Raw genomic sequence first — 25,684 nt, 5'->3', positions numbered from 1 at the left:
AAGGCACCAGAGAGGACACTGTTTGGGTACCACGCGTCACCCCTGCTCCAGCGCTGACGGACACTCGGAAGGTGGTGTGTGTGTGTGTGTGTGTGTGTGTGTGTTTGTGTGTGTGTGTGCGCGCGCGCGCGCGCGCTCATAGCAGCCTTCTCAATAAATTCATCGCACTCCCCTCCTGTTCCTGCCTCTCCCCAGCTTTGCCATACCCCCCTATCTCCTTCCCATTAGCTTTCCCAGTCTCACTCTTTCGAGTCCAACCCTATCTCTCCCGTTCCTGTCCAGACCCCTCTCTCCATTTCCTGTCTAAGCCTCCACGGTTTCCTATCTAATCCTTCTTCGCGCTTTCTTATCCAAGCTTGTCCCTCCGTTTCGTATCCACACTCCCATCTCCCTTCATAACTCATCCTCCTCTCACTGTTCTAAACTACACCTCCTCACTTCCTCACAGTACCCGTACTTTTTCTCCCTCTCCCCTTTCATACCTCAGTCTCTCCTTTTCTGTTTCAATATTTCATAACTTTTTTTCTACCTCACTGTGTTTCCCGTTCCTACTCTACTTTCCATCCCTTCCCCATCATCTTGCCATTTCCCTTGCCTGTTCCTCCTCCCCATATTCCTCTTCCTCCTCCTCTTCTCCCCTCTGTCCTTCCCTCCTCCCTCTCCCTCTGCTCCTCCCTTGCTTCTCCTCCTACCTTTCCCCCACCCCCACCCCCCCGACTGAGAGGTTGCTATGACAGGCGGGCGCGGGGTCAACAAGGGTCAGGGAGAGATAACCTCGCGGCTTCTGGAGTCTGACGAACTGCCATGATCAGGGCGGGGCGGGGGTAAGGGTTAGGAGGAGAAGAGGGAGAGAGGGAGAGAGGGAAGAGCGAAAGGAGAGGAGGAGAGAGAGAGAGAGAGAGAGGGAAGAGCGAAAGGAGACGAGGAGAAAATGGTGGAAAGAGGGAGGAGGAAGGATAGGGGAAAGAGGGGAGGGGAAGAGGAGAGAAAGGCTAGGAATACATAGGAAATATAGATAACTGGAGTTGCCCATAGTACTGTTATATCTTGCGGTAAACTATGTTATGTTAGAGATTTTACCCATAAGCTGAGGAAAAGGGTAAAAAGGAGGAATCTCCTTCCACTACCCTCTGCGATATAATAGCCTAAAGGAAGAAGACGGGAGAACACTACGCTTTTTAGGTAAACATAGTTAAAGATTTCAAAGACTGAAGAGGAAATATCCCCAGATAATATGTCACTAATTTATAATTTCTTTAAGAAAACACACTAAGAGAATACAATTGTAAGTGGTCCATCATCTTACTCGTCAGAGAACAATGAAAGGAGGAAGTGAAGGGAGACAAAAACCAACTGGGAAAAGGGCAGGATGGAAATGGGAAGAGAAAACTAATTAAGATCGAGCTGCGTGAAGAGGCGCTATTAGGTAACCAAGGCCGACACATGCAAGCATGATGGAGCTTTTATAAACGATACGATGCGATACGACGAATGGAAAGCAGTGACATTGGAAGAGTAAAAATGAAAAGGACGTATGGGAGAAGTGACAGAGTTTAAAGGTGTGAACATGAAAAAGTGGAAAGAGCAACAGAAAGGAAACTGGAAGGAAGATGGGCAGGGAATGGAAAAATGAAAGTATTTGATACAGAAGACATGAAAGAAGCCTGAACACTGATATAGGAGGGAAAGAAGAGAAGCCATAAAAGACAAGGTCGATTCTAATGCATGATGATGGTAGATTGTATGGGACATGAATAAAGAGCACAGAACGGAAAGTGTTGAAGAAATGAAGAGAAACGAGACTTCGAAGCCAAAGGAGAGAAGACATCAAAAAAGGAACATAGCAGAAGAGAGAAGAGGTCCTTATCCTCAGAAAGGTAATCTGAAAAAATAAAAAATAAAGAACAAAAACAGAAACAGGAGAAAGGCAGTTCAGAGGACAGGAAGGAACTGATAGATGAAGAGGACCCTTGCCATCCACATTCCCATACCCTTATAACCACCCTCACTTGTGACTACAAAGGGGGGTGAGGAGTCAACTTGTCACGCTACCCACACCCGCTTCCTCTTTCCCTCATCTCTCTGTCCTCCTCTCCCCTCTCTCCTCTCCCCCTCTCATTCCTCTCTCCCTATATATTCTCTCCCCCTCCCCTTCTTACCTCAGCCTTCTTTCCCTACCTACTTCCTTCCTCCCTGTCATTCCCATCCCACTTTCCTTCTTCCCCCATTCTTTTCCCAACCTTTTTCCTCTTTCTCGTTTCCCTCCTTCCCCTCTCCCTCTCCCTAACCTCTTCCGTTCCTCTTCTCCTGATCCTCCATGTGTATTCGTCCCCTCAGCTCCCATTTCCTCTATCCCCTCATCCTCTCCTTTCCCTCTCTCCCCTCCTCCTTCCCTTCTGTCCCATCTTCCTCTCTCATTTCTTTCTTCTCTCCTTTCCTTCGTCTGCTTTCCCTCCCCATTTCCTCTCTCTTAGGAAAGGGAGGGAAGGAGGCTGTCACACCTCCCCTCACCCGCTTCAGTCGTATGAGGGGAGACAAGTTGATGGCTCACCCACCTGTTTCCTCCCCTCGCTGACAGTGGTTAAGGTGGTGGTTGTGGTTGGAGTGGTGGTACTGATCGTGGTTATGACTGCGGTTGAGGTGGTGATGGTGGTTGTTGCTGTCGTTACGGTTGAAGTGTAGTTGTGGCTGTGGTTGAGATAATGGTGGTGGTTGTTATAGTGGTAGTAGCTGTGGTTGTCGTTAGAGTGGTGGGTGTGATTGTGGTTGGGGTGATGGTTGTGGTTATGACTGTGGTTAGTATTGGGAATAGAGTGGTAGTTGTGGTATTAATAGTGGTTCTGAAAATAGTTGTGGTTGGATTGGAGTATAGTATTGGTGGCGGTGGTTGTGGTTGTGCTCGTAGTTGTTGTGGTTGGAGTGGTTGTTGGGGTAGTGTTGGTGATGTTAGTGGTTGTGATTGTTGTTGTTGGAGTGGTGATGACAGTGGATACTGACGATATAGGAAATAGGGGTTGTGGTAGTGGATGTCATTGAATATGGTGGAAGTTAATCGTATAGTAGATGTGGTAGTTTTGTGGTAGAGTGTGGTTGAAGTTCCAGTTGAGGTAGATGTGGTTGTCTTGCTGTGGTTATGGTTGGAGTGGTGGTGGTTGTGGTACAGCGATGGACAACTTATGGGCTGCGGGGGTGGTTCTCGTAGTGTAGTGGAAATTATAGGTACAACAGGTCTATTGGTCCTTATGAGACCATTTGTTGTAAAGGACACTGTAATTAAGGTTCATATATTAGAGTGGTGACGCAACATGCTTTTAAATAAATCACTGACACAGTCACTTCTTTTAGCGTTGATTACATAATAAATTTTTGCACAAAGGAAAGCTCTCAGCACAAAACATAATTACTATTATTATTTGTGAGGAAAAATAATAAAGAACCGTACCGAAAGATAAATTGCGTACACACACACACACACACTTTCTCATATGCAGTAAACTCGTACATTGTTTTCGTATTCGTAATCTCTCAGCTCGTAGCCAACAGTTGGAAAAAAAAATATCCATCACATCATCTGAGGAAAAATATACCAGACATGATGCAAAAGATATTACATGTACACTCAGGTACATTCACAGTGCTTATAGGCTTTCATTATTTTTTTCGCAAACGTAATCTTTCTCCTTAAAAACAATACTTTAATCGTGAAATAATGCGTTATTGTTTGTGGAGGAAAACGTATACCTTTCAGCCCTAAAATATAATCCATTAACGTCTCCTTACACCCACCTTCACTTTGTTTACATATTATTGTTTATACACGTAAGCTGTCTGCCTTGAACCAACAGCTGGAGAACAATTATTTCCCCGCTTGTCTCCCAGTCCACCACAGCACCTGCCCCTGTCACTCCCACCACACCCACCTCTTACCCTACACAAGATACCACCGTTTCTGTCTCTCCCTGCTCCCCCGCTCTTTCTTTATCTCCCCCCCTCTCTCTCTCTCTCTCTCTCTCTCTCTCTCTCTCTCTCTCTCTCTCTCTCTCTCTCTCTCTCTCTCTCTCTCTCTCTCTCTCTCTCCCCTTCTCTTTCACCCCTATTCTCACCTTCTAACCCCCTCCTCCATCTCTCAACCCCCTCTCCCACACCCAGACACTTCCTCTTGCCCTCAATCTGCCTCCTCCCACCCACTCCCTCTTCTAGCCTCTTCCCCTTTTGTTTCACATACTGTACTACCTTCCACCCCTCTCAGCACCTCCCACAATCAAGGGAGGCGCTGCGGGGAGGGGAGACTTGGGGAATGTTTTAACTTAGGTTTTCTTTTTACTGCATTCAATTTACGTTTTGTTGAACACTATGTCAAAATAAACGATTACATTACTTTTGCGGAGTTACGAAATTTGTACACTTTCATGATGATGGATTGCACAGTTAAACCCATTTTGGTTTGAAAATAGCTAAAAGGTTTATGATCACCCTTTTATACCAACGAACTGTATACCGAACTTGATTCTCTTTAAAGTTTGTTACTCTCGTTTAGCAAGTTTAGTCTGTATCCCTTACACAGCTTATGGGCAGTAGCATTAGAAATCATTTACACATGATGTTCTGATGGCTGACAAATTACAGTGGATGAACAGTTGCTGGAGACAGAATTTGGATGTTGATACAGTAGATTAATCACTGAAGCTGAAGTGTTAAGGAATTTCTGGCACTGAGGATGAAAGTATATTGAGATTAGTGTTCGTCGTGCAGTGGTTTGAATCACTTATTTAAAATAAAACGTGAGGCTAAATATCTCTGTGCACCAGTTCCTTGGAAATGCCGCCGTTAGTAATGACATTAGTGCAGCCTCTAATAAGCTACTCAGGATTGTATGACATAATTTCGGATACATAACAGAGATTGTCTAATATATTAACAATTGGAGGTATTTCTTTGGCTGCATAACATCGCTTGGAGGTAACAAAAAAAATCATATCCCACAGGTAAATCAGACCTGTGATCAATTGCGAAAGTACTGGGGGAAGGAAATGTATCATACACAGTAGTACGAAAGGTAGAATACTGTATGTAGAATTTAGTTCATATTAAACACAGTCGGTGAGACAGTAGTAGAAGACAAAGAGTAGATGGCAGCGCTGTCCCAACATTTGTATTCCAAGTAGTCATTTAGTTTTCCGACAAACAATGGCGGGTCGAGTGTCCCTCCAGGTGATGATTACCTCAGGCCCCCTCATTAAGCCACACACTTTTTACCGGCGAGAGGGGCGGTATATGGGAAGATGTTTAGGGGGTGGGGGGAGGAGGTGGGGGACAGGGGGGAGTCTTAATTAGGAGCTGAGGGGGTTGACGGAGGGAGGGGAGGGAGCGGGGACAAAGAAGAGCAAGGGGAGGAAACAGGAAAACTTTGAGGTTAATTTGAAACGGTGAATAAAAAGGGAAGATGGAGGAGAAGGGGGGGAGGGCAAGGTGGCTCAGAGGATTATCAAGAGAGACGGAGTGGGTTAAAAAAGGTGAACTGCTTTAAGGATGTGTGGATGGCTCAGTTCTCTGCCACACCCAACTTCCTTTCTCGACCCTTTTGTGTCGTATCGTTGGATGTGTGTCTCTAGGCCGTATTCTCGTGAGTTTAGAAAGCTTTCAAACACATCTTTCATACCACTGAATTTCTGCATGTAGCATACCGATATTCTGTCGTGTTGTAATATTAGCATTTTCTGTTAATAAAAGAAACACAGAGGTCAAAGTCGAAAGTTTATCGATGTGAATAATGTAGTAGGGAGTTTCTGGAGCACACATTATTGATTTTGTTTTTTTACACACACGAAAAATGTGCTTGAGAGTATGATATCAGTCACCAGTTTGGCAGACCCTGCGAGAATAAAGTATACTTAGGAATCACTTCATAATAATTGAAGTAGACCAATCTGTGTGACATCTCTCAGTTTTGGAAATACACTCTCTCAGCCTTATAAACGCCGTCCCTAGGATTCCTACTGAACTCATCCTGTCTCTCAGCATTTTGCCTTCTCTCACCCTGCCTCTTCCCAGTCTGCCTCCCTGTCATCTTACTTTCACTTGTTCTGCTTCCAAAAGCCCTGTCTTCCGTTACCCTGACTCTGTTCACTCTCCCTCCCTTTAACTCACTTCTCGTGTAATGCCAATTCCTCACCTTTCCGCCCTTCATCCTGCCTCTCTTCGCCCTGCACTTCTTCGTCTTACCCTCCTTCACCCTGCCTTCATGCTGCCCTCCCTCACCCTGTCTCTCCTCATCCTGTCTTTCTTCACCCTGTCTCTCCTAACACTGCCTTCCCTCACATTGCCCACCCTCACCCTCCCTCTCCTCACCCTGCCTTCCCCTCAGCTTGTTTCCCCTCACCTTGCATCCCCTTACCCTTCCCCCTCTTAACATGCCCTCCTTTACCTTTCCCGTTACCCACCTTTTCCTTACTTACCTTGTCTCTCCGTCCCTCACTATGCCTCACCTATCCCTGATTCTCTTCCCAATACACCGCCTCCCCTCGCGTGACCTGACCTGCTCTCACCGTGACCCCTGTGACCCCCCCAGCAGACAGTACGCGACAAGGTCAACAAGGTGGTGGCAGCGGGGTGTCACTCACGGCTCACAAATAGGGGTACCCAAAACAGATTCACGGAGGTCGCTAAATTTGGGCTCAAAAGGTTGTGAGAAGGTCGCTAAGCACAAAACTATCCAGAAAATCAAGGTATGCGTTATGAATTGCGAAAACGCGGTAAAGATCTATTAAACTGATTGCTAAATGGAAATATATGTCTGTAGATGTAGGTACGAAGTAGGTAAATTGGCAGCCTTACCGACAAACACCTCACTGATGGGGTTGTCACTGAACACGCATTACACACAGCGGGTAGATTCGTCCACCCGTGAATTCGACACCGTTCCCTCTCTCGTCCATCCGCACTTCCTTCTTCCCTCGTGTATTTTGGGGTCATAACAGGTCAGGGCGATCCCTTCCTCCCCTCCCACCCTGACCTACTCTTGAATTAGCTGAGGTCATACGGGGTAAGGGAAAGATTATAGGGCAAAAACATTAATTCCTCTATTTGTACGGGTTCTTACTGTCACATGTGTTTTTATTTAGTGAAGGTGTTAATGAAGGCTGTACATAACTCATCCAGTCCAAGAAGAAGTCCCTCCTAAGCTGAATATGATCAACTGGAAAAGGCAAGTATGATTATTACGTCCCCTGATGAAAGGAGTTAAAGGAAGTCCTCACTGTAAACAAGGGATTTTTTTTTAAGGTACCACAACCTGCTCCATACAATTATAAGTGTAAATCAGGAGAATGGCAAATTCAGAAATATAGGTAGTACTGGAACAGTACTAGGCAATTTTCTTATATTACCTATTGATTTAATAGCGAAAGTGAATGTCAGAAAAGGAGATACATAGCAAAAGTATATAAATAGGAGCCATATATATATATAAAAGAAAAGCAATACAGAAAAGAAATTTACTGCAAAAAGAAAAAGAACGTCAAAGAAAAAGTCATAGTGTGATAATGTAATGTGTTTCGTGAGGGATATTGATGCTTACGTACCTGTATTTTGGTTTGGAACACATCAGAACGAGCACCCTAACTTCCTGTCTCAATTAGGTCAGCTAAGGTAGAGGACACGGCGAGATTACTGGTCAGTCATTTTTGTTTTATTTATATATTTATTTTTACGTCATTGTCAGTTTCATCATTGCACACTCATCGTGATCAGAGGCTAAACGTGACTTCAGATCAGCAGCAGAATCAGCATCTTGGCCCAGTTTCGTGATTTGAGGTTAAAGCATTAAAATTTTATTATTATTATTATTGTTATTATTATTATTATTATTATTATTATTATTATTATCATTATTATTATTATTATTATTATTATTATTATTATTATTATCATTATCAGCAGCATCACTCTAATATGCCTCGTGAATAAATGCAATCTTCATTTTCATCATCAGCATCAACACCTTAGCTCCGTTGCGTGATAGAGGCTAAACATTCTTCTCATCATAAACAGCATCGTTGTCTTACTCTGCATGTCGTGATTGGGTACTTAATGTTGTTGCTAATTATCGCCAACATCAGCATCTCAACACTTTCAGTCTGGTGACTTACCGCAGGTTTTTATTATATTCTTGCTGTCTCTAGACAATTTCAGTCAGCTCAGCGGAAACTTTTCGAATTGGATGGAAAGCCTTCAGTTATATTTCCAAGCCTGAAGATAATCGACGGGAGAAAACAAAAGTATACGTTAAAAATTATCAGAGATTAAGTGTTATTTCCCATACTCATTCTTAACATCGCAATCGTACTTCGTAATTTAGAGATTACCTATTTTTTCTCATCAATCGCCTGTAACATCTTAACTCATCTTAAAATTTAGCTTCATACCATCGTCAGCTTCATCTGCTTAACCCCTTTTTGTGATTAGAAGCTAAGCATTATCATCATCAGTATCATCTTAAAATTATTTCTTCGTAATCAAAGTTAATAGCGATATCTGTCTACCGTGAGACTGATGGGTACACGCACATAATAACGGGATCTTTCACTGCTTCATCTCGGTAAAAGCGGAGAAGACGCTAATAAAACACGGGTAACATGTAACTCATTTCGCACTTTGAGAAATACGTCCCCTCGTTAAAGCACCGCAAGGTTTCCAGCACTCGTTTATTATCCAGCCAGTAAAAAAAGACCCGGTGCTTGTTATCCGGACGACGACGCGAGCGGAACGTTTGTCTCTGCGGTCCTTGTGGTTGGAATACTGTCAGATTTCTTGGTGGTTGACTCCCGCCTCATCTCTCCGTGTACCGTCGTTAAGAGAGGGTGGAGGAGGCACGTGACTGTGGGAAAGACGTGGATGAAGGAAGGGGAGGAGAGTGGTGTGGGAGGAGGGAAACGAGAAGAAAGAAGGATGGGAGTGGAGAAAGACGGAAGGAGGTAAGAAAGGAGGGATAATCGGAGAGGAAGGAGAAAGAATGGGAAAGAATGGTGAAGGAGAGTGAAGGAGAAGGACACTGGGAGAGGAGAAAAGAACGAAGGAAAGGTTAGTAGAGGTGGAAGGAGAAAGAGTGGACGCAGACACAGTGGAATGGATGGTAGTAGAGGTAGTAGAATGAGAGGTACAGTAGTTGACTGAACAACAGATACTGTAAGAAGAAAAAATGTTATGTGGAATGTAGGGAAGGAAGAGTGAGAAAAGAAAAAGAAGTAGGTAAGGACGGGTGAATGAATTCGGTAGAGGATGTTAGATGGAAAGGGGAAGGAAGGAAGAAGGATGTACACACACACACACACACACACACACACACACACACACACACACACACACACACACACACACACACACACACACACACACACACACACACACACACACACACACACACACACACACACACACACTCATACACACACACACACACACACACACACACACACACACACACACACACACACACACACACACACACACACACACACACACACACACACACACACACACACACACACACACACACACACACACACACACACACACACACACACACACACACACACACACACCGTAACACCCGCTCTCGCTACTTGATCACGGGTGTAAATATAAAAAGATGCGAGGGAGAAGTAGAAGGGAAGAAATGAATTAAAAACAGTAGAAAATCGGAAGAGGAAGACGGGGAAGGTAGATGGCAAAAAGAAAAATGATTGAGAGACACAGGCATGTGGGAGGTGAGAAAGCGAAGAAAGCAAAGCAAGGTGAAAGGAAGCGGAAGAAGGTAAACGTTGAGACTGTGGGTTGATAAGAAAGGAAGGTGCATGTTGGAACAGCTTAAATATAGGAAAGCTGGGAAAGAGACATGAAGAAGACTGAGATTCGGTGGAAAGGAAAGGAGGAAAGGTAGTATGAGTTATAAAACGAAGATCAGAGAAGGGAAATGAATTGGGGTGAAGGAAGAAAGGGAGAAAATTATATAATAATAGTGTGAAGAAAGACCCTTGAGAAATAATTTGCTGAAAGTATAAATTAACTAAAAAAATATGAAAACTGTTAAAACCAATACCTATACAGTACAAAATTAAAGTAAAAAGAAATGGAAAGAGAAAGAGAAGATGGAAATAGCTACAAAAGTCGACTTGTGGTTGCTGCAAGAGACACCAGAAGCAGAAGAAATGGAGTGCGACAAGGGAGAAATTAGGAAGTTGTAGTAAGAAGGTACTGATATTTAACTACAACAGCGAGGTTAATAAAGCTAGATTGTGAAGACGTGTGACGATAAAATAAAGCATGAACAGAATGTAAACGAGAGTGGTGAGAATGTCACGATTTTAACAAGGCAAGATCTCTCAGAATTGTAACAGAATTCTTAAAATCAGACGAGGGAAATATGCATCAGGAAGGAGGAAGAGCATGCAGCAGTGTGAAAGGATTATTTGGAAAAGGAAAAAGAAGGGAGAACGGAAGAAGTGGTAGCAATACGAACTGAATAACTATTAAATCAGAAACAAATCAAAATGTGGTAGATAAGTGAAGGAACGAGAAAGTGAAAATTACTTTTTTTTTTCTCCTGATTCGTCAGGTACTCTTTACCCATTCTATGATTGTACCTTCAAGCTCAAAGGGGCATATAGCAGGTTCCAGGAATTGCAAGCCATTGGCAAATTGTGGCATCAGTATAGGTATGTACAACAAATATTAGCTTGATAGACCGTGTAATGTTTTGCCATTGTAAGTGCGGATCGCATTCTCCGCTGAATAACATTGGTGGTATCCAAAATCAAATCTTAAAGTGTCTCGCCTACTGGAAGGTTTAGAAGAGACAGGTTTTAACCGCCTAAGGTGGAAGTATTTCCATCACCCGAATGCCTTTCTTTGGATAGGCAAAGGAGTAATCCAAAAAATATGTAGCCATTTCTTTATAAAAAAAAAAAAAAAAAAAAAAAAAGACAGGACAGAGGAAGGAAAGCAAGAGAGAGAGAAAGCAGCAAGTAAGGGAGGGAAAACGAAAGAAAGAAGTTATAGGAATGGGTACAGGAAAGAAGGTAGGAAATGTGCCCTCATGAAGAAGGTGGGAGGGGGCGGTGGTGGGTGTATCTAACTGCGTCCCGCCCCGCTCTGCCGCCCCGGACACCACCGCTGATTACGATGTCCACACGTGCATGCGTCATCGCCCATAAAACACACTTCCTACAAGTTCATCACGGTGCCTTAGCGGAAACCAGCAATTACCAGTATTCTTTCGCCTCGCTGTCAACGATGATAAATTTAGGAGCTGCCACCGCTAGTACATCGTTCTTCAGTAGTGGTAATAAGCTGGGAAGTAAAAGAAAGAGTGAGTACACAAGGAATAATTTGCTTTTAATTGTGTGGTCATTTTCTTGATTTTGGCAGAACAGTTAGAATGTGGAAATTTAGCTCCCCAACCAGAAATAATTGGGGTTTAGTTCTATTTTCTGATAACTGTCTGAGGTTCGTTTATGCAGTATGTGACACGGCAAAGAAATATAGGTGATTTCTGGTTTTTAAAAAGTTGACATTTTGATTATTATTTTACCTTCCTGTAACTAATTCTACTCCCAGTGTCTTCCACTTCATATCAGTTAGCTGTACCCACACTCGAGACCCACAAACAAACTGTCCTCATGTCCACAATCCACCTCACCTCTACGTCTTGCCTCTCATTAACACATTTTTTTTTTTTACATAATGAATGGAGGAAGGAAAAACAAAGGGAAAAAAATAACTCCATGTGCCTAAAGGCATCCTCAGTTTATAAAATATTTTTTACAAGTGGATTTAAATTGAAGTGGATTAAATGTTTGTGGGAAACAACTCCCAGGAAGTAAATTCCAGAGAGTAGTAGTTCTGGGGATAAATGAATTTTGATAAGCAGAGGTTCTGCATTGCGGGGGAGAGAGTGTGAGTTCATGGGCGCTCCCAGCTGCCCGAGTATTTCGGGAGAAAATGTGAAGGGGAGGCACAATTGAAGCCAGTTCGTCAGAGCACTTACGGTAAAAATATCGATAAAATAATGCTAAGGAAGCAGCATCTCTACGTACTGATAATGGAGGAAGGTCCTGCGTAATGGCAGGATTATTGATTAATCTAATGGCTTTATTTTGAATTTTGTCCAACTGCCTCAATGCAACCGCTTCACATCCACTCCACAGTGGTGAACAGTATTGGATCTGAGAACGCATATGACTTCTGTATATTGTGGCCATCTGCTCGTCAGTGAAGAACTCACGAACTCTCATATCCACAGACTGATCATTTATCTATAGAATGCCTCACCGTGCCCCAGTGTCGTCACATCCCCAAGCCGCCCACTTCCACATCTGCAACTCCCCTTCTGGCCTCTGTAACCCCACATTGATCTGAAAGTGAATCCAATGAACTACAGGTTGGTTGCCCCTTTCTTGCAGTTCTCCAACCTCCTTTCGGAGATGGAGAGGGAGTTGAGGGACGCTTGTGGGCATTTTGGCATCGTTTAGCTGATTGTGTTTACCCTCTGAACTTGTTTCATTAGAAAGTCATTTGAATTTAAGAGACTTCGCCCATCAACTGCAATATATGAAGATGAAGATAAAGGAGAGGTGCCCTGACATCACCTTCTGTTTTTCTTTTCCTCTTTAACGGGGATATCAAGGGAGTTCTCATACATCACCTGTCGTCTGTGCTGAGACCCTTTGACTTCACAACCCGATTATTAGGTTACATGGAGTGCTTGTATGCTAAGACGTGATTGGTGTCCAGTGATTAGAAGTTTAATGAAAATCACCTAAAAAGGGATGAGGCAGTAAGAAACAGCGTTTCAGTTTCTGATATACCCGTAACTAAATGAGAAACTAAAAGAAAATTAGTTACATTTCTAAGCAGCAAAATACTGCAATAGATCAGTAAATATTCGCTACACCACCATCTCTCAAGCACAACACCTACTGTAGCTTGGAAGAAGCCTATAAGGGAAGCTATTTCTTATGCACACAAGCCGGCCTCACCTCAGTCCCCGCAACAGAATTTAATCCTATCCCGACCACAAAATAGACTCAGAAAATCCTGAGAGCATAAGCGAGATTCCTTTCTAGCGAGTCTTCTGATCCTCTTCCCCCGATCGACAGCGCCCTTGAAGGATTAGATTACTTATACGTCTTCGCGTTGGCAAGTTGCTGTGGCAGTTATTATTCCTGTCATGGTGTTTTTCGCTCCCGTTTCGGATTTCGACAGTGAAGAACGGGGCGAGGAAGGTTAAGCCGGTCACTCACCCCCAAGATGTGTAGCCTAGTTCAGTAAATCTGCGTTATCAGTCGCTTGATTTTACGTACACTTTTACAAGGAAGTCACCAGTAAATAAGAGAAACTTGTCTGCTAAAGTTCCATATGTGAAATGGAAAGGAGGTGGAGCCCGCAGCACCTCCCCTCTTCACATCTTAAATTCATAGCACGAATATACCTGCCTTTATTGTTGTTGTGTTGTTAATAGGCAAAAATTTATTTCATCTAATTCGCAATGTTACCTGTTGAACTTTTCTGCCAGTTCCCCAGTTCACATTACCAACTGTGTGGCAAATATCGTGATATTTAGGAACATATCCCAAATTCGTAATATGATACGCTCTTTGATTTACTTTCAGCATGCGAGAGTGTTTGTTTGCGTGCTTGTGTAAGTCAGCTTTATCCCTTGATATACTGAACTACATAATAATAAATTTTGGCGAAAAAAGTATCAACATCCAAAACATTCTCAAACCAAACAAAGTAAAAAAAAAAGATAGGATAAAACAAAGTACAAAAATATAAAAACTGTACCATGTAAGTTTGCATTAGCGCCGATACATCCAGGTCGATTTAGACTTGCTGAAAACCGCTTGTAAAAAAGGACTAATGTTATTTAATCCCCTCGCCTGATGACTCAAAAATACTAATTACATGATTTTGTTGGCCAACTTTTGCCCTCGCCCGCAGCGCTACACGGCAAACTATTTTTCCCCGGGATTTAAAAGTTGGCGAGGCTGTGGCTGTGCGTGGAGGGTGAGGGTGGGGAGTGGGGATGGGGGAGGGATTGTGGTGGGGATGAGGACTGAACAAGGGAGACTGGTACTGTGGAACAAGGAGGGAGGAGTTGAAATTGGGACTAAAATAGAGAAACTGATATTGAAGAAATGACATGACTGAAGCAAGGGAGTAAAGTTGGATTCTAGGGGGATTTTGTTGCAGGGTTGTGGATTGCAATTTGGAAGAAAAACAGTGAAATTAAAAATAATGTAAGGATGCGGAGATTAAGAACTCAGTGAGGTTGTGAGTGGAAGAATCTTAAGGGTGAAGGAGTTGGGGATTGTGGTTGGGATGAGGACTGAGAGTAAAACAAAAGGAGAGGGGGGGGGGGAAGAAGATGACACTGAAAAGAAGGTGTGGAAAAGGAAAGCTGGGATGAAAAATAGAATAGAACAGAGGAACGAGACCTGAATCAGGAGAGTAAGCCTGAAGTTCGCGCGCGCGCGCGCGCGCGCGCACACACACACACACACACACACACACACACACACACACACACACACACACACACACACACACACACACACACACACACACACACACGGGCATATTCCGGAAGTCACGAGTCTTGAGGTGGTCTGAGCGAGACGAGCAGGCCAGATACTGTCACCTGGGAGACTCTTAGGTGGGGAAGGGGGAGAAAGAAGGAACGGAGAATAAGGGAGGAAGGGGGGATGGGGAAAGTTACAATAGGGGGTTGAGCAGGGGGCAGGGATAAGATAGGAAGAGTGAGTCATGGAGGGACAGTGAAGAGAAGTAAAGAGTAGGGTGATATAAAGTATGGACTTAGTGTATGACGTATTGTGGACGTAGTGTATAACGTATTGTGGATGTGATGTATGATGTATTGTGGATGTAGTGTAGTGTGGATGCAGTGTGTGTCATGGATGTACTGTGTGGTGTGTTATGGATGTAGTGTAGCTTCCCCCCCTCCAAGGCTGCAATGTCCGGGTGTGACTGGAGGCGGGCCATCTAATGCGAGACTCGTGTTGGGGATTAATTGCTGGAGATCGGTGTCGCCTCCTCCGCTCACCCCCTGTTTGTTTACATGGTGTGGGGCCGCTCACGCTACCACTGGCCTCGCTCCACTCCAACACTGACACCGTTTGTTTATCCGCACCGCCGCTCCAAATGACTCGCACCAATACTCACTGGGTTTATATTTTTGTACGTCGTGTTTGGAAGGCACTTCGTAACCAGTACCTTATTATCTGATAAACTGAAATACTAGAGTACGAGAGGTAAATGTGAACTGTTTAAGATATATAGCCGTCAGTCAGTAAAATTCTCTTCAGCTCGTTCATTATCCATTCGGACTAAATTAAAAAAAAGAAAAATCCTATCTGTCGCTTCTCCTAGAATATTATACCAGATGTGTAATTAACTCCGCAGGCAACAGGAAACAGAACATCCAGGTAAATTTCATCTCTTCATAGGCATTTCTGTCATTCTGATACGCCTACAGTACAGCAATAAAGACACGCTTCAAAACTGCTAATGGTAAATGCATTGCCTGATATTCTGACATGTAGCCCCTTACCACAACCTTCTTCTTTATCTCTTTATTATTCCTTCTCTGCTGCCCTTCCATCCCAGATACTTTCTTCAGTCTTTTTCTTCTCATTCTTTTACTTTCCGGTTAGCATCAGTCCTATTCCGTTTCACATCCACCATCTTCAGTTTTTCCTTCTTTATATTTCTCCCTATCTCATCTCTTCAGCATTGCACATTATGAAGACGTGAGTGTGAAGTAAGAGTAGGGACTGTGCGTGTGAGGTGAGGTGCGTGATAGGTAAGATGAACAGAGGTGCGTAATCAGTAAGGTGAGGAGAGGTATGATGAGAAACAAGTGAGGCGAGATAACGTGTGAGATTCGGTAGGCCAAAGATTCGTGCCAGATGAGATAAGGTGCGTGTGAAGTGACCTGAAGTGAGATGAGTGAGATGACGAAAGGTGTGTGTAGGATGGAGTGCGTGTGAGGAAAGGTGGGGTGAGAAGTGAGGCTAGGTGTGTGAAAGTATGAGGAGTAAGGGGCGTGTGAGAGGAGTTTGGGGGGAAGTTCATATGTGGTCAGGTACTGTGCATGAGAGGGGCAGACAGGGACAACTCTTGATGCCCCATTGAAGCCGACCCAATCCTCATCCAGCGCTGCTCTGGGGTGGCTGGGAGTGCCGAGCGTCCCCACTTTTTCCTCCACCGTCACAAGGCGAACATCCGGGAACATTTGTGAGTGACATCCCTGAGGAGAGAAAAGAGGAAGAAACGGAGGGTGAGGGAGAGAAGAGGAGAGAGAGGGAGCAAGGGGAAAAAAACGATACTGTGTTCGGTTCTGCCCTCTTGGCTTAGGCACACTTCTTTAGAAATCCAGAACTGACAATGGATTAAGTTTAACCTTTACTTCTTTCTCCCACAACACAGTGATTAGTCCACCTGCGTAACTAGTATTGGGATATGCCCTGTCTTTCTCCCTAGATCCTTTCCCTTCTCTCCCACGTTCGATCCTCTTTCTCCCTCTGGCATATGAAAAGGACCCGATCACCTTCTTCGTGCCCTTTCAAATCCCCTCCCACCCACTTTTCGATCATTTCTCTTCTCACCCTTCCCCTCCCCCAGTTCGATTCTCTCTCCTTCCTGTTTCATTTCTCCCATCTCCTCTTCTTCCCCCTTCCAGCCCCCGGTTCGATCCTGTCTCTCGCCTCCATATGAAAAGGATCCGATCGCCTTCCTCGGGTGCCAATAAGGGATCAGAACGTTTCGCCCTTCACCCGTCGCCCGCTGCTCACTTGTCACTGATATGAACGTGTCAATAACCTCATTCTCTTGACGCACCGTGCTCAGCCAATATCACGGATCAAGTGCAGATTTATTTGTCACTGTTCATATTACTTCGTTTTGGGATTGGTGTGTGTGTGTGTGTGTGTGTGTGTGAGAGAGAGAGAGAGAGAGAGAGAGAGAGAGAGAGAGAGAGAGAGAGAGACTCTTGACCTTGATTTTTTTTTGTCAGGTACGTTTAAAGCATAACACACACACACACACACACACACACACACACACACACACACACACACACACACTCATTTCATAGGACGTCCTAATCATGAGAGTTGTGCTTCGATTTATATTCTGTAGGTTATTCATTTACGTATAGTTCTCTGGCCATTTACTCTCTCATTTGTTTTATGTTTATTTTCATCTCTGCTGTCGTATTAGTTATTTATCATTACCTCCCTTTTTTCTCCTTCATTATTTCTTTCTTTCCTTAACCCTTCATAAAGGTGATTTTTTTTTTTTTTTTTTTTTTTTTTGCTGTCTCCATATGATCTTATTCTTCTCAGGAAAGCATCTCTTGCTGATTGGGCTGATGAAGACTATACAGTATTTTACCCCAGTTCGAAAATTGTCTACGAAACTGAAGAAAATTGTCTGGCTGTAGCGAGAACACAACACAAATCTCGTTCGAGCCCATGTTTTACTCGAGCGAACATAAGACTAATTTTGCACAGAAGAGGACAAAAGTTCACCTAGTATTTTACCATTCTTACTTCTCATTTACCTTTGCTGAGCAGTACTCGAACGGTGCTAGAGGCTTGGTGTGTTTGTCTGCCCATTGATGATTGTTTTTGATACGATTATAAGAGAGGAAAGGAACATACACCGGGGAAGAAAAGTGACGGACATGCCCTAAGAGTGTAGTAGACGCAGTTGAATAGTAGGCGAAGCTGGCTGCACAACTAACACCCTTTCACTGCTGTGGCTCTCAGTGTGGGTGTATTCAGGAAGCAGTCAAAAGCTTAAAAGGGATCTCGAGAGTCTGAACGCTGTGAAGGCTATCGCTCAGTTAGATTATTGTATTCAGCGTAATACCTGATGATTACGTTCAGCAGAGGTATCTGTTCTGGTCAGAGTATTATAAAGCTTCTCAGTTAACCCTTTCACGGTCGCTGATTCACTCGGGTATTTCATTCGTGCCAATACCAGACAGTTTGGCTCGGATGAAAGTAATCCTAGCAGTCCCATCAGCCTCCTGTACTGATCACTGGCTACTGACAATGCCACAACGGTTTGCCGTGTCTCGTCTCGGGGCTGGGATATTCGAGGTCCAGTAAACACGTAGGAATACTGACGTGATGGAAGGCTGTCGACACTTGCATTCGCTGATCTGTTCGCGTCCTGGGAGAAACGTGGGAGAGTTGTGAGGGGGAGGAGATACTGAGGTGCTGTTTACCAAATGTCTGATTATCCCTGGCTGTGGACTTCACCTTTTGTCATATCAGTTCTCTCCTCCTTACCATCTGAAGCTTCTCTGTTTCTTCCCCAACTTTTCACTATCCACCAAACCTATCAGATTATACTAACAAGACAATAACTTTAGTGACTAGATATTATGGCCACTCCACGACTAGCATTCAAGGGACTGAACAGAAAAATAAATGGAAAAGGAGGGAATGAAAAAACGCGAGTAAATACAAGGAAGGAAAAAATATTGAGTGTACTTACAAAGGACTGAAGGTGATACTCAAACGGGGTGCATGAAAGTAAGAAAAATAAAGTACGATACAACTAACTGCACCAGAACATAGGCAAGAGGAAAAGAACACAAGGAATGGAAGGTATTAGAAATGAAATATATGTGCAGAAAAATAACATTATATTGGAAAATGTATGTAAACGAAAGGAAAGTGAACTAGTGAAACAGCCACGACCAAAGATAATTCGAAGAAAAAAAAAAAACTACCTGGAAAACGAAGGAAAACGAAGCTAAACACAAGTGAGAGATGATGATAAAAATGGGGGTATACAGAACCTCAAAAGACAGGATTATCAAAGTAGAAAGAAAATAGAATGTAAAAGGAAATATCACAAAGAGAATATAGCGATGAAAAATCGGGTAAATAATGGCAGGGAATTGTGTAAATTGAGAAAGTAATGTGCGGTAAACGAGAAAAAACGAGTGGAAAACAGTCACGAAAAGCATATGATGGAAACTGTAAATATTAAAGCGGAAAAGTGAGAGAGAGAGAGAGAGAGAGAGAGAGAGTAAAAAGGAATAACGAGAAACATGTAAATATGAGGGAAATAACATAAATTAGACTGGAAACAAACTGTAAAATAAAGTGAATGAGAATTAATGAAACAGTCACAAAAGAGATAGAATGAGTAATTATATCAATAGAAAAACATTGCACTATAAGCACGCACGCAAGTGGAAAATGTTAAAGAAAAACAGCTAAATGGACGAGAGAAAGAATGAAAGAAAGTGAAGCAAATTCTGAAAGAATGCAGGGAGAGAGAGGAAAGAGGATGGGGAAGGGGGAGAGGATGAGAGGAAGAACGAGGTGACGAGAGGAACTTGAGGGGGAAAATGGGGTTATGAAGGAAAGGCAATGAAAAGGTAAGGGAGTGGTGAAAGAGATCAGATGGCCAGGGGAGGAAAAGGAAAAGAAATAATGATAGAAACGGGAAATACATGGCACCAAGGTACAGAAAGCTACGAACAAAATAAGGAATGTCTCGCAAATTCAGTTGTTCTGTTTTATATATATATATATATATATATATATATATATATATATATATATATATATATATATATATATATATATATACCATATTATATATTTGGAGAGAGAGAGAGAGAGAGAGAGAGAGAGAGAGAGAGAGAGAGAATGCAAGAAGGAAAAAGAAATGAGGGAAGAGGAACAGAAATGCAAGAGAGAGATGGAGATCAGGTCCCTCTCCACTGGGGGTTGGGACCTCACCGTGGGGGGTACACGTGTTGCACCAGATAAGCGCAGTTCTTAGTTACCCCTCTCACATTTTCTCTGTGCCGCATTTCCTCTCATCTCATTTTCTCTTCTTGTTTCTTCCTGCTCATTTTCTCGCCTCAGAATCTCAGAATCTCACCTTTTCTCTATTTCTCCCCTCCCCTTTTTTTAGAACTCCAATTACTTTGTGATGCCACTAGATTCAAATGTATCATCAACAAGATTGTATACATATTTTCACGTCATTGTTTACTGTGAAGGGAAACGGGGGAAAAAGAAAAAAAAAAGTAGATGGTTCGGACACGAATGTTTGCACTCCAGACATGAAGCACAGTAACATCTCGCCATAGATACTGTGCAAATACCTAAACTTTGTCTCCCGTAACCAGAGCTCAGTGTAAGCATCATTATCACAGTAAGTAGCCAGGCTAAAGACAACCAAGCTCCCTCAGACCTTCTTACAACAAAATATGGAAAATCTAATATAACAGTAAAGGCCAAATCCCTTCTTTCTGGAGGGATGTGTCAAAATGCAGAGCCTATCAGAAAGGCGCACCACATGAGCGCAGTCGTCATTATTTATTGTGCAGAAATGTCCATATTACCCTCTAACGACGTGGTATTAGTAACAGTGATAACCAGAACTATGGGTGTAGCTAATAACCCCAACCTTACCTGTATCTCTGACTCAGTAGCTCGCCAGCATTTATATGGAAACGATCACGACTCGAGGATTAGTTCACATGTTGTATTTACTTATGCTTGATAGCATATGTTTATCTGATGATGTACAATAATGTAAACTGCGTATTTGATAACAACCAGAAATGTGAACAATGTAATAAGAAATATGCTTGCCATGTGCTAAAGTTCATTTACAAGAGGTAACGAGTTCTTTGGTCACATGACATCACCAAGCGTAATAGGATGGTCATCAATCCTTATACGAACTGGAGGGCACCAACCTTGCCCTGGACCCTTTTACCTTTAAGGGGGTAATGTTGAATTGGCTGTTACTTTTTTTTTTAATAAATGGAAAAATCAGTATAAAACCGATGATCATCATTAAGTATTTTGTGCACAGATATACCATGCCTTAATTCTCAGCACAGTGTTCCTGCCCTCATCCTTTACCACAAATGGACTCCCCTGTCATGCAACTACCAGCGCCTGCATTTTCCTAAGCTCATATACTGTATATATCAGTAATGCTTTTCTTTACTTAAAAAAAAAAAAAAAATCAATGTCCCAGTAAATAAGTCTTACATAACAAAAAATCATGGCGTTTCTTGACTTTGAAATTTGATAGTGCATAGTTAAAAGGCGTAATGAAAAATAATTGATGGAGCTGAAGAGAATGCATCTGGAGAGAGAGAGAGAGAGAGAGAGAGAGAGAGAGAGAGAGAGAGAGCAGTGGCGTATCAGTCTTATTTAGGGAGTGGCAGGCAGTGTTTACAGGCAGGCATGAGTGAGTGTGTGCAAGGTGGGGTGTGTACACACACACACACACACACACACACACACACACACACACAAATGATGCCGTATTTACACAACTACAAACGCCCTTTTTAAGTTACACATATCCATTCTCGGATAAATTTCACGTGACATTTGCAAGAATAATTTTTAATAATGTCTATCTATCTATCTATTGCCAGACGCCTCAATCCCGTTTGGGGTGGCCACAAACAAATCGCCTCCAAGTCGCCCTGTCCCCCGCCATTTCACTCCCCTGCTCCCAACTCACACCCCCCTCTCTCATATACCTCTCCACCCCATCTCTCCACCTCATCCTCGGCCTCCCCCTCCCTCTTTCCCCCTCCACCTCACTCACATACACTCTCTTCGTCAGTCTTTCACCCTCCATCCTCTCCACATGGCCAAACCACCTCAGTGTGTTCCTCATAACGCTTCCTATCACATCCACATCAACACCACAACGCTCCTTTATATCCTCATTCGTCAGCCTGTCTCTCCATGTGACTCCACAGGCTCCTCTTAAATAACTCATTTCCACGGCTCTCACTCTTGACTTGTGTCCTTCCAACAACGTCCAAGCTTCACTTCCGTACGTTAGAGTTGGTATCACAATACTGTCATGTAGTAACTTTTTCACTTCCATGCTCACTTCCCTGTTTCTTATCACTGCTTTCAAAGAACCAGCAACCTTTCTTCCCTGCTGTACCCTTTCAAGCACTTCACCCTCCAAACCTCCATCCTTACTCATCACACTACCCAAGTACTTAAACGTACTCACATTTTCCAATTCCTCACCATCCAACCTCGCTGAACATTCACTGACTTCACCTCTCTCAAAGACCATCACTTTACTCTTTCCTACATTCACATTACATTTAATAATGTAAATTAAGTAAAGATTCAGTATTTACTTATGCTTTGCTTTACGGAAACTTCTTATACAATTAGTTCTGCAATAATTTTCAAAGCGTTTTCTGTGTTGAAGAAAGTTTCCAAACCTTTGATCCTTTTTGAGTCCTCTTCCAAATGAGAGGAGAAAAAAAAATGAGTGATGAGAGCATAAGGTTGTAAAAATATAAATAAATTTCCTAGTATATAATTATATTTGGTTATAATTATGTCCCCTTTTAAGTTCTCTTCTTGCATCGTAGGGAATCGATTAATTTGATGGTCATGACGAAAATAGCCGCAGGAAGCGTGATAAATGGTCACACTAACAGCGCTCAAAAGTGGTGGATTCTTGGGATTTAGAATTGGCTAGTAAATGAAATATGTTTGACAGCATGTGGAATGAGTCGAAGAATAAATGAAGCTTAGGATAGGTAGGTAAAGGGATGATGTTTAGAACAGATGGATGAAATTCAGAACAGATGGATGAAGATTAGGACAAATGGATAAAGGTTAAAACAGATGGATGGAGGTTAGAAAAAAATAGATGAATGTTATATGAGATTTGGATTAAGGGTTGAGAACTGAATAATGATTATAAACGATAGATAAATATTAGGACAGATAGATGAACGTTGATGCAGGTGAGTAGGGTTAGGGAAAATGGATGAAGGTTAGGACAGATGGTTTAAGTGAAGGTATGGACTTGAATAATTGGGTGAGGGACAGGTGGACGGTTGGGTAGATGGATGGAGTGTGTGGTGAGGAGAGAGGAGCTAGATGGGTGGAGTGAGTGATGAGAAGAGAGGGAGAGAATGGACTGGCGGATATGGAGCAAGGACTAGTGATGTGGGGGATCACTGGCCTCTGATTTAGAACAAGTTTATTATTTATTGTCATCAAAATAATTAACCAGACCTCCAGTGAATATTACACTTTAAAAAATAGGACGAGAGCTATGAAACGCTGCACTATGCATTTTCTTTCATTAGTAGTTTCTTAAGGTCCATTATGTTACAGTAATATTATTTGGCCTCACCATATACATTCTTAGGTACCTGGAGTTACCAAATTCACTGAAACAGGCAGAAACATCGCTAAATGTCAGTTCCTTATGATACAGGGGTTTCGATAATTCGTTTGTTGCTAATTACCTGTAGTTTCCAATGTGTGTAGTATATAATTAAGGGGTAAGCCATATAAACACCTAGCCATTGAGGTACAAGGTTATTCTTCAGCAAGATATAATTATAATGACTGCCCTTCCCCAGAATGAAATCCCTTAGCGTGGCAGGAAAAACACACAGCTATCTTAGTAGACGTGATCTTGTATGTCTTTGGTAACTGACTAGTGAATATCAGTACCAGTGAAATAACTATATTTATCAGAGATTCAGTCAACAGGAATATCTTTTAATGTTACATATATATTCATGGTATCATTAATACATTTAACGTCAAAGTATATGGTACTTCAGTTTAAAGCCAGACCATTATTCACCTGAGAAAACAATCAAACTTTGGTTCATATTTAATATCAAGGTAACATACATAGGTGATTTAGATAATGCAAAAGGATGGGTGAATGAGACAGATGGAGGAGGTGTCCGTGGCAGTGTTAAGGACAGACAGACAGACAGACGTATGAATTCGATAGACAAACAGACGGGAGGAGCCAATGGGGAAGGAGGAGTTGAGGGAGCAAGTGTCTACGGAGGTGGCCAAGGTGTTCCAGGCATTTGTTTATCGGGCCCCCACTTGCCACATATTTATTTGTCTCTGTCGCTGATAAGACGCCCACGACGCTAGCCAGACCCAGCCGCGAGGGGAGGGGGGACGGGGGTGGGGGAGGGGTGAGGAGGAATGACGTAGGGAGGGGAAGGGGGAGGAGGATTGGGGTAGGGAGGACGAGTGGGAAGTGGTTGAGAAGGAGTGGGGAGGGATTAGTGGGTGATGAAAGGGAATGGGAAGGGAAAAGGGATTTGCAGTGGGAAAGAGGAGTAGGGTGGGGTTGGTGGAGGGAGTGAGAGTGGGCTTGGGAAAGGGGGTGGGGGATAGTTAAAGAGAAGGAAAGGAATTAGCGGATGATGAAAGGGAGTGATGTGGAGACGGGGATGTGGGAGAAAAATAAGTGGGGGAAGGAGGAGAGGGAGGGGAGTGGGAGATAGCAGGGAGAGAGAAATCAGTAGGTCATGAGAGGGAGCAGAGGTGATAGTGATAAAAAAGGGAGAGATAGGAGGAATAGATGATAGAGAGAGAGAGTATCGATTGATAAAGATAGAATGATAGAAGGAAGAGACGGAGAGTGGAAGGGAGTTGGTAGTGAACGTGGAGATGGAGTGGGTGAAGAGAGTGGAAGTAGCAGGAAACAAGTGGAGGCTGAGAGGTTGGTTTGAGAGAGAACAGGAGTAGGTGAGCTGAGACGGGATATGTTGGTTGTTGGAGATGTGAGAGAGGAGTGGAGCTTGTGAAGAGAGAGAAGGTTTACTCGGAGTACAAAGGTAGGGCGAGGTTGGAAAAGGCTGATGAGGAATGGAGAGGAAATGAGGAAGCGGTGGCGATTGGGAATAGACGAGGCGGTGAAAACTGTAAGGGAGAATAGCATAATTTAGTGGGAACAAAGGAGAAGGGAAAAGATCATTATATGTAAGAAAAGCAGTATTAAGGATTGGGAAGTATAACATGGAAGTGAAGAAGAGAAAGTGAGGAGTAAAAGTGTTAAGGAATTAGAGCTACCGAAGGGAAAAGGGAAATAGAAGAAAATGTGGCAGGAAAAAAAAAAAAAAAAAAAAAAATAGCCTGTACAGGAGAAAAGAAGTAGAGTATGGGACCCAAAGGGAAGGGAGAAATTTAGTGGACTACGATCTAAAAAGAAAAGTAATTGAGCGTTTTCATTTGCTGTGCGTCCCTTGCCCAACCTGTAAGCGGAAATATTAAAGGTACAAAAGTGTATAATAGGCCAAAAGATCGGATCCTTTTGTTCACTGGTTAACGAAGTACAATTGCAGGACAGTATATTACAACGAACAAGGGCTACTTGTTTACCAAGAGCTTGAGCAATATGTTCCGGTATTCCTCATCACAATGGAGGGAAATAGCGGATAGATTACCGTACGTACAGGTGACCCACTTTCTTCAGGTAAAGCTCCTGTATTTGTATATTAGTCACACGATGTACTTGGCGAAATCCTGTATATTGTTCATTCATAGTCCCATACCGGTATTAGTAATTCAGTGTGATGGATGGTGGATAAAAATTACACCTGTCATTACTCGTAGCTTAAGGAGGGGAAGGACTGAGATCTAACGAAAGATGATGAAAGACAGAAGTAGCTGAGCCCAGCGGAGAGGGAAAAAATTCTCTGGCAAGGTAAAGATAGCTTAGAGATATAGTTTTATGGTTAGAAGAAGAACAGCGCAGATGCTAAATAGAGGAAGGAGATTGAAGACTGATAGAGAGG

This window comes from Coenobita brevimanus, chromosome 94 (assembly GCF_032717465.1).
Source record: "Coenobita brevimanus isolate Jiangsu-jjx chromosome 94, ASM3271746v2, whole genome shotgun sequence".
Taxonomy (NCBI): Eukaryota; Metazoa; Arthropoda; class Malacostraca; order Decapoda; family Coenobitidae; genus Coenobita; species Coenobita brevimanus.
This window is presented reverse-complemented; position numbering follows the sequence as displayed.